Raw genomic sequence first — 12,068 nt, 5'->3', positions numbered from 1 at the left:
AAATATATATATATATAGGGGAGAACGGGGGAATCTGAGGCATCGGGTAATGTGAGCCACCCCCTGTATCTAGGCAACGGAAACATTTGTGGTCATGTGAGATATATGTTTTCAAGCCCCTCTCATTTCCCCATGGCCCTGAAAGAGAGGACCTCATGGTGCTGTGGTAAGCATGTTTTTTTCACCAAAACAGGTATTTTGCATGTAAAAGTAAATTTTCTTGCTGTCAACTTAATCAACTGTTGTGCCAAAGCAAATGTATTCACGTAGAAACACTTTTATCATACGTGTTGATGAACTATAAAAACCATGTGATGATATTAGCCAAAGATTAGCCTGAACTGCTAAGAGAGGTAGTCATGAAAAGACATCATGCCAAGTAAATACACCAGGAAGACGACCTGGGGCCACCACACGGAAAGAGCACCTTCTCATCTTTCCCTGTAACCTTCAGGGCTGGAATGTAGAGTAGGCCTAGTTGTAGAGTATGACAGGCTGATGTTATAATCCAGTTGGGTCTTCTCCTGTCCCAGGCTGTTCTCGCTGGTTCTGATTTTCCTATGCTTTGACCCCAAGACACAAGCTGGCTCTAAGGGTCCTGTGTTCTAACCCCCAGACTGTGTTCTAGTCTATCTGGTTCTATCTTTCATTTGAACTTATTAAAACCTTTTGAATTATAATATGTTGAATTTGATTTTGTTACTTTCAAGTGTTTAGAAAATTTTCTTTGCTTAATTGACCAAACCCCGTCATTCTTTTACTATAGTCCGGCATTAGTTCTGGAATGTGTGGCTAGCTTTCAGGATTCTAACTGTTACAATATGTGCTGTTATGGTAGTTTCAGAGTGGAAAAAGTAAGTGGATCAGTTTACCCCCTTGATTTTTCTGGTCTGTCTCAGTTTACTAGAGCTGCAACGATTAATCGAAGAATCGATTATTAATCGATTATGAAAATAATCGCCAACTATTTTGATAATCGATTAATCATTTCAGCTTCTCAAATGTGAATATTTTCTGGTTTCTTTAATCCTTTTATGACAGGAAACTGAAATATCTGTGCGTTTTGGACATAATACATTTGAGGACGTCAACATGGGCTTAAGAAAACTGATCAACATTTTTCACCATTTTCTGACACTTTACAGACCAAAACACTAATCGATTAATCGAGAAAATAATCGACAGATTAATCGATTATCAAAATAATTGTTAGTTGCAGCCCTACAGTTTACCCCACATGACAACTTTTTTTAAAACAATCATATTTTCACTGCCCTTTGTCTTGAAAAAATTCTGCTAATGCCCATTTCTAGGAAACATCCTGAATTAATGGGATATGTGTAAATTTGAGTGATAAATCATTTTAGCTCGCTTAGAGGAGAGCAAATGTAAAAAGTGGCTCAGATTACCCCGTTCTCCCCTATATATATATTTTTTTTTTTCACATATTCATCCGCGCCCCCCCTGCCACAACTGTTGCCCCACAGTTTGAAAACCACTGCAGTAGAAGAAATATATAGATTTGAAAGATACATGAAAACAGTTATTGTGAATACTCAGCTATGAATCACATCTCTATTTACAACAGAGTATATTCCATACAATGTCAGACTGACCTGATTAGATTTACGCTCTAAAAAGAAAAGAAAAGGTTGTTAAAGAAATACATTGTTCAGATAAAAAAAAATGTAATCCCCTGAAAGGTTTTCATTATCATAACAAACCATACATACACATTCCCTTCTCAAACACTATAACACCAACCACCTACGCTCACCTAAACACACTTAGGTACGTTGCATAGTATTTGTCAGGACCTTGGATGTCACCAAGGGACATCTAAGTGAAACCAAATTAACCATCATTACTTGGATTTACCATTTCAGTGTGATTTATATCATATCAGAAAACACTTTTTAACTTAGTGTAAGTTGTTTTATATTTCCAGCCACTTAGTTCCAGAAATATACCTACTTCAAGTTGAGTTAGGTTGTTTTATTCCTCAATTAACACAGGGCCGATACTGTATACACAAAGTACACTCACACTTCAAGTAAGTAAGCAGTGAGCACTTTGAATCTGTGTGTTACAGTGAGCCAAGATAATTATATGAATGCCACCAACATGTGTTCTGTGATAACAAATTACACAGAGGTGCTTTCTTCTGGCAGTGGGAGGGAGACACAAGACCAAACTGAAGATTCCTGACATGACCACTTTTACCCTATATTCCACCTGATGCACCATTTCCTACTTTATTCATATTCATTATCATAAAGTCAGTTATTCTACCCACAAGTTGAATTTGTTGCTGCCCTTATGTAACAGTCTGTGAAAATAATAACTTTATTTCAATGTTAAATTCCTGTCAAACTTGGGACTGCAACAAAAGGTTTTTTGTGTATTTTATTGTGAAAGTCCACAGCGGAAGTTGGTTTCTCACTTAATGCTGGGCACTTTGTTTTGCGCTCTTGAGTAAAATGTTGTTACGCTGTGGGTAATTTGCCGTTCTGTTCGCTCGGACATAAATTCAGTAATGAATGAAAACTATGGTTCATATGATGTGTAAACTATCAGCATTTGTTGTATAACATGCTTGACTAACGAGGCATTTGTAAAACCAGTAGTTTCGTTGTTTTGTGACGAATTGTTACCATAGTGTTTGAAGAGTCTTTGGGCTAGCAGCCAACATGTGAGGAATATTTTAGCTAGTCACTTTCAGCATGAGGTGTACGTGACCTGTATATGCTAATGCCAAGCTCCTCTTTCGTAGTGCGAGCGAGAACAAAATGCAAGGCTTTTCCATTAATTGCACACTGGTTGTGTTTACTGTCCCATGTTGCAGGTATGTTTATTTGTACTGTTTTATGTGTAATTAATATGTGAGTGCTCTTTAAAACTGGATTTTTCAATATGTGTTTTGGGCATGGCTGCTATGTTTATTGCCATGAGATGGCAGTTTTGGCTTTATTTTGGACTTGTGATCGCAAAACTGAGTGATGCTCATAAATGTGAATGCTCTGTTTTGATGTTAGACTAAGGTTATGTAAGTTAAGCTAATTTTGAATGCTGTCAATACAAATAATAGCATTTATTTATTGACTGTTACTCACTATACAGATCATTAGGATATTTCATGTTTTTATATTTTATTTACAAGTATGTTTTTCAAACCAAATGTTACCACTATACGATCACTGTTAGAAGTAAAATGTTGTTACGCTGTGGAAAAAAGAAATAAAACCAGTCCAGTGCTCCATCCAACCTGTCCTCCTGAGGTTCATTCAAATAGCAGCAGAAGCAGTATTACAAAGGTCACACTTACATTCTTATTTGTCCACACAACTGACTGCAAGTCTCTGTTCAATTAACTTCCAAGCTATTCAGTAGTAGACTTTTTGTATAGGCTATGTAATTTGTGAAACAAAGCAATTACTAGTAGTCCAAGATAGCTTCCTTGAGGTATCCCGCAACTGGTAGATTTTACAATGATCCCTTACAAGATACATTCTGCTTCAAATTTTTTCCAATTATGTAGTCCTTATGAAACTGTGACAACATAGTTTCTTTAATTTAAAAAATTATCTAAATAAACAAACTCAGCACCAGATTCAAGAAGCGCAACCTCAAATTAATTATCAGTCCCAGACAGTAATCGGACATTGGGGTTACTAGATACCAGGTCATTACAGAAGGTCAGAAAAGATCATTACAATTGCAAACATGTCCCTATGTTTATTGTGATAATGTGGGAATGTGATAAGTTTAAAAATAGATTGTACCGAGAAGAACCACATTTACAGCAAACACAGTACAATGATTTAATATATGGCAAAGGAAACAATCTGGGGAAAAAAGTATGGCAAGATTTGCTTAAAAAAGGAAATGGTCTGAGGCTCACCAAGAGGGAATGATGAACCCACACAACTTCACCCTAGGAAGTTACCAGAGAAAGGAAGAATCATCTGTTGGACCGTCAACTAAAAAAATTCACACATAGTGAGCTTCTAAAAAAGCTTCCATTCGTTTGATCCAGACAGTTGCATATTGTGCACTTGAGATTTGGAACTGAGCAGGTTAGCCTTGAGTCTTAGGTGTTATAGACAAGTTTGAAATGATAAGTTTAAACAGAGCCCCACTTCTTGTTGGTCATTCCCTTTTAATGTCGACCCTCTTGAAGGACTGAATTTAGTTCCAGCCGGAGCAAGCATTTACGAAGGACATGAATGACGGCTTGACAAAAAAAGGGTCCCTGATAAGAACACCGACTGAAACATTAAACACCTGCTTTTTTGCCCTATAGTAGCCCTTTTATAAGCCTCTTAAAATGGAACTTTACCAAGAAAAACTATTTGGAAAAAAACAGCTGATAGATTTCACATGCTGTGCTCAATCAAAGTGACTTGAGCTTCAAGGTAAAAACAATGACAGTATTCCAATGTAGAGATATTAAGATGTTCCCTTTGTGTGTACACTGTATTAAAGAAAAACAAAATGCTTTTTACACTTTCTCAGCGCATGCATTTTGCAAGAATAACAATAGCAACTTACTGTCACTATAACTTTTTCTGATTCAAGTAAGCCCTTATTTTACCAAAACTTTCAAGCTGGAATGGGGTGGAGATAAAGGTGGGAATGTGTGGGAGAGCAGAGAAGAAAAAGCAAGGTTCTTTAAGAGGCAAAACGCCAAGGCTGACACATTAGACCTTCTTCTCCTGAAAAACTGGGGAATCTGTGAAAATTCAAGGTCACAAACAAATAGAATGAGGGTTCCCAGTCTGAGCTCCAAGCCATCATGGGAGATAACTTGCTAAGTGTGGGAGAAATGATCGTAAGAGGCACATATCATTTTCAGTCACTGCTTGTAGGATATTAATAAACACAAACCTTTCATCATCAATTGTGATTTACTGTCATGCACACGCTCACTGTAAGTAAGTACTGTATGTAACATTTCCAAATTTTTATTAGATTTTAAATACAGCTATTCACAAGGAATTTAGACCAGACATGGGAATACACCTAAATAAACTTCAGAGAGACTACAGAGGAGACATCCTAACAATCAATAAAAATGTAAGTGCAATAATGTAGAACTTCACAGCTTGGACAAAAGTTAAGAACACACTAAGAAAAAGCGCTAATCAGTTTTTCTACCGAGCGAGTTAGTAGGTTAATACTTCCACGCTTTGAAAAAGCATTACCCATCTCTGAATGCAAGTAAACAAATATTTTGTTAACAAGCTGTCATGCAAGAAACATCTCATGATTGGTCGACATGATCAACTACATTGTTGAGCAAAATTGCAGTTGCACTGGTTACTGACAGATTTCTCTTCTCATGAATGTTCCTGTAAGAACCACTAGGGCCATTGTCGGCAGGTGTAAACATTTAACTCCATAAACTGACCATGCATGCACACACAGGAGGTCCAGGCATTTAGAAAGTTAGTAAGAACATTATTCCAAGTGCCAATTTGTCTCTTCTTGGGAACATTATTTTGTTATTTCTCAGTTTCACCCCTTTCATTGGTTTCCAGAGGATAGGACCTCAGTTCTTGCCCTCCTGCCTCAATTGGCTGTTCTGGGCCTCACACCAGTTATAGCACAGGTTCCACTTCAGAGATTGTTGTCCCAGACAACATCAAGGTAAATGTGGATCAAAAGGAGTGATCCTTGACCTACATGTGCTATTTGGTAACAAGCCAAGGCTTGGTCACATGGGTGAGGGTTGTTGATGCTGTAACACTAAGTGGCACCAGGTCACTTTACTGATAATTTAATCTTTAAAACAAACTGGATGTTTTCTCATATTATTAATGAAACCTCTTAATCAAGACTATTTGACCATAACAAGTCGACTTACTGTCTCATGAGTATCTGCTTTCAGTTGGCTTAGGTAATAGAGTTAATGTTTTCATGTTGGTTTGTTTATTCATTGTGAATGAATGTTCACTGCCAAAAGTTCAGGGTAACACTTTGTGGATTTATTTGATAGTTAAGAACAAACAGCATCAAGAAATATGAGAAGGTAAGGAGGCTTGACATGTAACATATTACTGCTTCTTCATCTGAACGAACGCATGCTGAACTATCCTAGTGTTTTTCATTGAAGTAATGAAATGGATTGCGGTAAAATGTGCCTTTAATTGACACTTGTATTCCCTTCATTGAAATTCAAAGCTATTTATTACTGCACCGAAAATGCACTGTAACTTTTCATGTGTGTCCTGTTATTCTGTTCTTCCATTATTAATCACCCACCCCCCTTCCTGTCAGTCTGAAAATGCAAAATATGTAAATTATGAGCACATTGTACAATATTTTTTAAGAGGCTCTTCCATGGCCAGAAAGGCTTTTTCTGTTTAAAGGTTACCCCACTGAAATGCGTTGCTACCAGACATAGAGGTGTGGTGTTGCAAGTCATTTGAAGGGTTCCACTGGCAATGAGAAGCCTTGACGTTTCATGGGGGAGCTGCAGGACAAATGCCAGCATATTTTAAGATAGGAACAGCACAAGCACTTAGGCCCTGCTCTTGCAGAATCAGCCCCAAGCACAGTGACTGAATGACAGAATGACAGACGGCTGCCTCCCACACCGAGTCATCTTACCCCAGCTGGCAATGGGTAAAATGGTCAGAGAAATTCAACCCTGCGAAGGCCACCTTTAAGAGAAGTTAAGATCAGTGCTCAACCTTACATGGAAAAACCAGTCTCAAGTCCACTATCATGATCAGTGTCAAACCAAATTCACAGATCAAACGACAAAGCAGGACCAGAGAATATCCCGAATTTCCAAACATGTCGCCACTGTGGCAATGTAGGACACATTTATATATCTTATTTTACAAATGTTGTCTTTGAACTGACTACATGAACATATGCACTTAGTCACAGATCGGCGGTTGTTGTAATGGTTTGTACTAGGGCTGTCAAGCGATTAAAAAAATTAATCTAATTAATTACAGGCTCTGTGATTAAATAATCTAAATTAATCGCATACTTTTATGAGACTTTTATGCCTGTTTATAAACAGCTGTATATCCTACTACAGTTTGTTTCTCTCTCTCTCTCGCTCTCCGTCTCTCGTAACTTCTGTCTCCTCCCCTCAGTCAGGTTTTTCTGCATGAAATGAAATTAGGAACTAGCGCCGAATTTTCTCAAAAAAACAAGCAGACTAAATGACGACTTTCCATCTCCCACAACTGAGCCGATTCGTTCACCATCGTCGTACTCATAGGCAAAAATATTGACACACACACACACAGGGCGGGTGTCCGTTTATGCGGAGACGAGACAGCTAGCAAACAAAATTGAGACACACGGAGGAAGATTGAGAGATACTGTTTTGAACCTACATTGTTGCACCCACTAAATAAAGTAAGATGTCTTCCTACCTTCATGCTTATTTGCCCAAAGCATCCCATAAACCGTCCATAGAGCCCTCGCCTCCTTTCCCCTGCTTCTCTCTTTACTTTTCTCCCTTCTATCCGTGCGGGCCGTGTAAGCAATTGGCTACAGGTGCCGCTGCGCAGCACTTTTGCACAGTGTCAACGGGCATTATAGAAGTGCGATTAATCTGCGTTAATTTTTTCAATCGCGTTAAATTTTCTGTTATTAATTAATCGAAATTAACGCGTTAATTTGACAGCCCTAGTTTGTACATTATGTATTTTTATGAAACATTACCATAAAGAAATTATTTATATGCTATATGACTTGAAACAATGCTTGAAGCATTATTGTGCAAAATCTCTATACAATGAACTTGTAGGGATATGATTTTTAAGTGTTTAAAGGTGAAGTAAGTGGTTTATTTATGTTAAAGGTCACATATTATGCTAAATGCACTTTTTAAATGTGTTCTAACATATCCATGGGTCCACGGTGTGCCTAGAGACTGCTGTGGTAGCAGATTTTGCATATGATATATATCTGGACTCAGATATTGGAATGCTTACTTAACCATTGTTTTATATAGACTTATAAGTGTAATTGGATATATTGCAGGTTGTTTGTGACTGAATCTGAGATGTAGATTGCCCAACGACCACTCGGACAGCCACGCCCATGGTTAACTTATGCACAATTACTCTGTCTGTTCTTCTATTGTCCTATGCTCAAACTCCTCCTATGGTTAAGTTATGTACAATTAGTCTGTCTTTCTGTCGAGAACCAATGTGCTTAAGTATCCGTCTCTTCAACGAAACGGGGCTCACTCTTGCAACATACTTACATGTGGTTGCATTAGTGGCCTCTCCGCGGAGATCCTTGCTGTATGATTTGAAATAAAACCTAATGCTACTATTAACGTATCACGATTGCCTAATTTTCCTATTACACTGCCAAAATATTTAAAAAATAACAATCTCTCCTTTCTCACTCTCCCCCTTTCTGAAACCCCCACCCCTCCCCCCCAATATACTCCAGTCAGAATTCTCGCCGACTATAACGTCAGTCGGCACAGCCACATCCACATATTTTCTTTATATGTCCATGCTTCCCCCCCACATTAGTAACCAGAAACTTCCATCGTGCAGTAGTCTATGATAACTCTCCCCCCCCCCCCCCCCCCCCATTTTTTATTGATCCACGGCCCCGAGATCCTCTGGAAAATTTTCCGAGCGACAGCCATGTTGTTTTCCCCACTAAGCGACAAGATGCCCGTAGTGCAGCAAACCATGCTGAGTGTTGCATAAACCAACACAGAAGTATTCTGCTCATAATCCACTAATTTATCTTAATCACAGCAGTCTTAATAATGCCGCGTTTATAACGAGACAAAGCTTAGGGAACTACTTGTGTAGTAATTCTATCTGTGAAACTAAAAAGAATCTCCTCAATGGTTGTTTGCCTGTTATTTACCTAGTGTAGCATGTAGCTTCGGGAGTAGCACCCACCGTTTGCTTCTATTACACTAACTTAGCTTTCCCGTTGCAGTTTAATAATGCCTCGTTTTTAACACCACAAAGGGTGGGAAGTTATTCCTGTAGAAATCAAACTGTGAGGCTACTGTTTTCACTGGTTTCAAATCGTCTGAGTGTTATTTTTAGCCGTTAGCACACATGTAGCTTCGGATGTAGCATCCAACATTTGCTTCTATTACACTAACTTAGCTTTCCCATTGCAGTTTAATAATGCCTCGTTTTTAACACCACAAAGGGTGGGAAGTTATTCCTGTAGAAATCAAACTTTGAAGCTACTGTTTTCACTGGTTTTAATCATGTCAGGTCATGTCAAACTGTTCAAAGTATGGCTTCGCTCCGGGTAAACACGTGTTCGCAGTCACGCAGTGTCTCTCTAGTATCACGAGAGCACGGCAGAGACGGTGGGAGGGCCCGGCAGAGAGGTGGGAGGGGCCAGCCAGATCGCAGGCTGCAGACACCAATATAGGTCATCCGGAGACCAGAGGAACATGAGGGTATATGGGCTTGCTACAATAAATGATCTGAACAGGTTTTTCAGCAAACATTTAAAAAAATAAGTATTAGGGACTACTTAGACCATATAAAATTGACAGCAAAGTGCATAATATGTGAGCTTTAATATAAGTGTAAAATCGCTCTTTATTCATACAGTGATCACTTGCATAATGTGCGCGTTTCGTAAAGCCGATCTCTCAGTCAGCTGCTTTGCATGTAATCGTCAAATAAACTTATTGGAGTATCCTGAAATTTTAATCCAATCAGAAGAGAGAACGCTACAAAACCGACACTCGTCTCACTCATATATAATATACTCCATGGTCTCACTGCCGGTGCACGCCAGAGCAACAGATGGGTGAATGTGTATGCGCCTTCAATGGCGTAGCAGGAAAAAATCCTTCCCAATTTCTGTTTTGATGGTTTTTATCATGTTTTATCACACTTATGGATCTGAGATGATGCTAGATAACTTGCTGCTTGAAGACCGCAGTGCATTAATGTGGTGACGTAGGGACGAGCGAGGGGACTGCTAACTGCAGTAACTGACAGGAAGTTAGCTAAAAGAACCATTCCGCTTACAGCACCTTTGAGCCACATCACCTCTAACATGCCATTTAAAAGTGAAGTTAATAGAGCAGTGACCAGGCCGGATCAAACGGTAACGAACACAGGAATAGCGGCCAACGGGATGAAGATTCTTCGGAGGTGCGGAGGTGGATGGGAGAAAACAACAACATGTAGGGGGATACGTATCCACATGGATGAAGTGTGGTGGTGTGAGCCGTAAGCAACCTTGCACTGCTCAGGAAAGGGCAGATCAGACAAATGGGATCCAAGGCCAGGTCAGAGGCAGGGCTGGATTAAAGGAGGGAGGAGGAAGAAAGGGATTTGGTTGAGCCCTAAGGTAGCACCCCCAAGCAACTCAAGAGTGGAGTCAAGTCAGACATCCAGAAGCCTGAAGAGTCCAGGTCGAAGGATCGGGATCAAGTGGCCAAAGTACAATGAAGCTGTGGAGTAGAGAAACTTGGATGAACACCTGAGCGATCTGCTGCAGATAACCTTGCGTGGCCCAGTCGAAGCCAAGCTAAACCGGTTCGGGGAAATATATGTTCCTCATATTGCACATTTACATTTTTATTTACTTTTTCTGTTTTGCCTTATCTTTTGCACTATTTACTATTTATTCATTGTGTATATTACTTATTTCATTTGATCTAATTTTACTATTTTGTACTTATTGAACCGTGGGTCAGAGAGACACGAAATTTCGATTCCTCTGTATATCTGGTACATATTGTAGAAATTGACAATAAAGCGCCTTTGACTTGACTTTGACTTGACAGTGCCCATGGACCACATTCCAATTGTGGTTGCTGAATCCACATGGCCCAAATGTACTGTCCATGTACTATCAATTACAGGGGCTGCATTAACAGTAGAGTTCATGTGGACTGTGACAGTTCAAGCCTGAGTGACGCTGTACATCAACAACAGTTTGCAGCTTTCAAAGCGATCACAAGCAATGGTAGTTCAGTCTGAATCACATATCTGCCACTGTAAGGTCAGACCGCCACCTGTCCCACACTTAAGTACATGGCACAGTTTTCACTTCAGAAGTATTCATATGTGCATCTAGACATTCTGTTTCACACGTACACTAAAAAAATATTTGAAGAAAAAACATGAACACTTTGTTTAGAAAATAAATAAACTTATTTCAAAATTGACACTTACGTAATTGCATCAATTTGTAAGATAACAAAAGCACTGTTTAGCAAGGCAATTAGAGGGAGAACAGAACAACATTCTCAGATAGGGTTAACCATATGAGTATAAGAAATGTAACAAGGAGAACTTTTTGTTGTAATCATTCTTTTATAGTTCTCTATATAGAAATACTATGAGCTTTATGTTTGAGCCTTCTAAAGGACTTACTTAAATGTTAAAGCTTTACACATCATGAATTATGTGAGGTGATTGTCATTTGAAGCAAGCGGCTGGTCCTGATGCACAGAGCCAACAGCAGAGCAGCCAACAGTCCTTTGTGTGCTTCTTACCCAAATGCTCACTTGTTTCATAGTTAAATTGGACTCACGGCTGTGGCTGCCAAGAGCTGCAGACCGCGAAAAACCCTCCTACATTGCACAAGCAGAAACACAAGGGGAGTCAACTCATGCCGTCAAGGTTAAGAAGCCTGTTTTGTTATCGGTTTTCCGGTTTTCAAGATGCAATCCCTGTCCATCACAAACTCTGTACATACCACAGAATATTAATTAAAATTTCTAGGTTGAATTTTGGAGAAATGTGAAGATTAAAAAAGGATGCACAATATGTCTGTTATTTGTGATTCCAGGGTGCAGTGTCTTATGCAACTTACCTGCAAAGACGAGATGGAAGAAGCAGCTGCCTCGTGTGATATTGTGCAGAAATGATGTTTAACCCTCAAATGCATCTCTGTCTAATACATTCATTTAATTTAATTAAGCTTTATGTAGAATTTTATGTAGAAATATTTCAAAACAAAGGCTATGTTATGTTAAAGGATTTAGGGATTTGAAAAAATACTTTGAATGATACATTGTTTCTGATATGTTTTACGCAAAAAGTTGAATTATTATTATTGTGTGTTGTTTGTACTTTTTG

This window comes from Ammodytes marinus (assembly GCF_949987685.1).
Source record: "Ammodytes marinus genome assembly, chromosome: 14".
NCBI classification, from domain to species: Eukaryota; Metazoa; Chordata; class Actinopteri; order Uranoscopiformes; family Ammodytidae; genus Ammodytes; species Ammodytes marinus.
The sequence above is the reverse complement of the archived record's forward strand: the minus strand, read 5'-3'. Positions refer to the sequence as shown.